Genomic DNA, 2,921 nt, shown 5'->3' with positions numbered 1-2,921 from the left:
TGGGGGACCCGCGCGTCCCTGCCGCCGCCTCCAAGCCCCAGCCCCGCGGGCCTCGGCGGGCCTGGCGCGTGCCGACCCAGCGCGCCCGGCCTTCCCCTCCGTGCCTTAGAAATCTCGGTCTTCGTTCAAGAATCTCCAGCTTTCCTGGACGCTCTTGCCAGCATCGAGCGCCACCGGGAAACTTCCCAATCCCTGGGCCAAGCGAGCAGTCCCGGGATGAGTCCACGCGGCCCGACATGCGGCTTTTCCTCCCCGCCACCAGACCAGCTTGGAGAGGACTCCTCGCCCTATGACTGCTCCTCTTCCAAATGACCTCTCAGCTTCTCCTGGACTTGTGATGCCCCCCAGTTCCTGATGAAAATGCGGGCGAACTTCTCCACCCAGGGTAAAAAGCCCCGTGCGAGTTTCACGGGGAAAATGTTCCAAAAGGAGAGCTGGAGGGTGGCAGAGGAAGCGGCGCCTCCCTCGGGCCCCCCAGGAGCATCCCCAGTGACACATCCGGGTGCCCGCTGCCAGGCTCATTTCTTGCCCAGTACCTCAGTTTTGCCGATCCTGATCGTGCTAAGGCCGAATTGTACCTGAAATCATACCATTTAACAGTCCCTGGGCGATTATCTCCTTTACTTTTTAAACTCGGGCCCCAGGAGGAGAAATGTGAAGGAAGACTGGGGCAGTGGGCACCCCGAGGGCCTTGTGAGAGGCGGACTAGCTGCCGCCTGCCTAAAGCACCAGCTCCTGCTGGATTCTCCTCCCAGCTCAGCTCCTCAGCTCGGTATTCTTCCTGCCACGTTATTCTTCTGAACGCCAGCACTGGATAGAAGTGCCTCAAAATTCCATGTCCTCAGGATGTCCTGGTTACAGAACTTTACTATTTCAGGGGTCAGAGGAAGCTAATTTTGGTAATGAGTGCAAAATTGGGGCCCAGGAAGAATTCTGCAGTTGGATCACAAGGCCTGTGGAGCAGTGGGGCAACCGCTCCCAAGCAGGTACGGAGGGCTGTGCCCGGAAACTCTGGGCACATTTAAAGATAATAGGGAGCCATGTTGCCATTTAACTGAAGGCCCCTCCTAGAGCCCTGTACCTTTCCCTTCTCTTTCCTACACTGGACCACCCCAGTTGCAGCCACTCCCCTCCCCAACAGAGCACATTCCTCAAGGGGTTCCGCTCCATTCGGAGGTTGAGAGGTTGAAGGGGGCAGGAAATGGTCAATCCTGCACCCCTGTGCTTGCCAGGTCAAAGAAAGCTAAATCTGGGGCCTCTACTCTAAAACCGAGGTCTTTGTGCTCAAGTCAAGGAGTCAAAATGGGGAAGAGGCTAAGCCATATCGGGGAACCTCCTCACTCCAGCCTGGGGACTGAATGGGGACTGGATGGGTCCTGGGTCCGCTGTCCTCGGCATCCCTAGGGGAACATCGCTCTCTACAGAGCATCCTCCCAGAGAACCAGATCCCAGCATGGATGGTGGGCCTGTAAGAAGCCTTCTGCCCCAGCTGGAGCTCAGTGCCAAATAGACCCTTGTGGTCATGTTTGTTAGCAAAGTCGGTTTGTTTTTAAATCTCCCAAAAGAGCTTTATACAGATTCTGGACTTTTTGTAGTTTCAAGGCAAAGAGAGCCAAGAGAGGACAGGTCTGGGAGAGAGGTTTGACTCTCCAGCCTTTCAAAAACAAAACAAAACAACCTGAAATGGCCCAACCCCAACGTGGTTGCAGCATGGAGGCAAAATAAATATCCCAGCTGCAGGAGGATGGGGAAACTGCCTCTCAACTCCTGGCTGCTTAGAGCTGGGGCTGGGGAGGGACTCCCCGGCACCAGCAGTGGCCTAACTGCAAGGGAGATTGATAGGGTTTGGAGATACAGTTTTGTAGACCCATCACTGGCCAAATGTGAGCCAGGAGGTCTGAGTTCTGGTTTTGGCTTGGTCTGTGTGTGACCTTGAACAAGTCACCTCCCCCTGACTGACCCACAATTGTTTGGGCACTTGTAAAGCCTTCTCGGGCTGGGCCTTTACAAGCTAACCACTGTCATCTGTCTGTCCTTTCCTCCAGGGACACTACCTCCTCTCTTGAGGCCATCCACGCCCAAGGGGCGGTTTGTGTTGGAATTGCTTTAAAACTCCACCCCCGCCATGGAGCCGCCACGTCTAAGTTCTGAGTGTGGCTAAGTTGACCCCGCCCCACATCATCGACCTCTCCACTCCAACCCTGCAGGCTCTCCGGCCAAGGAAAGCCCACGGGCACACTCATGGCGTCCACACTCCCAGGTGGGGAAGCCATCTCCCCCTAAAAGATTCTGTGGCCAGCTTGGTCCTCTGGCCACAGTCAGGGTGCTGGAGCGCCTGTTCGGGGGTGGTGGGCGCACGCTATGGCCGATGGGGCCTCCGAAGTTGCGGCACCTCAGAGCCCCGACGCTGATCTCCGCAGCCAGGCGGATCTGAGCTTGCGGCGCTGCCCCCTCCCCCGACAGAAAGTACCGGTCCCCACCTCCAGCGGCTGCAGCCTACAGGGTTCAGGTGGGAGATCCCCGACCTGGACGACCGCACCGCCCCAGCGAGCCAAGCGGCCTTTACAAACCGTAGTAAACGTTTTATTTACAAGTTTATGTCGTCCCTCTGTGCAGTTCGTCCTTGCGCCACGGCCCGAGGGCGGGGAGGAACGGTTTCGTCCAACACTTCACAGTGTGAACGGCTCGCAGCCGGGAGAAGTGTTTGGCCGGCGCGGAGGGGGCGCCTCGGGCGGGGGTTGTGGGGCACGGAGACCCCTCGACTCCGGGCACCAGCGCGGCGGCGACGGGGAGGTGGGACCGCGGGGAAGGGCGCTCGGCCCCGGCCCCACGGCCAACACGAAGCAGGAGCAAAGTCCGGCCCCCCCCGGGAGGCTGGGGGGCGGCACGCGGGCCCCGGGGCCCCTCGCCTCGCGCAGTCT

At 58.9% G+C, this 2,921-nt stretch overlaps 1 protein-coding gene across 1 annotated transcript in view; it reads right to left on the bottom strand.

Moving 5' to 3' along the window:
- Positions 1–2,921, bottom strand: part of HLX (H2.0 like homeobox) — a 15,064-nt gene that overhangs the window by 6,912 nt on the left and 5,231 nt on the right. The gene's annotated exons all lie outside the window — the stretch shown is intronic.

This window comes from Suricata suricatta, chromosome 3 (assembly GCF_006229205.1).
Source record: "Suricata suricatta isolate VVHF042 chromosome 3, meerkat_22Aug2017_6uvM2_HiC, whole genome shotgun sequence".
Taxonomy (NCBI): domain Eukaryota; kingdom Metazoa; phylum Chordata; class Mammalia; order Carnivora; family Herpestidae; genus Suricata; species Suricata suricatta.
Note: the sequence above shows the minus strand (reverse complement) of the source record. Positions and strands in the feature narration are given on the sequence as shown.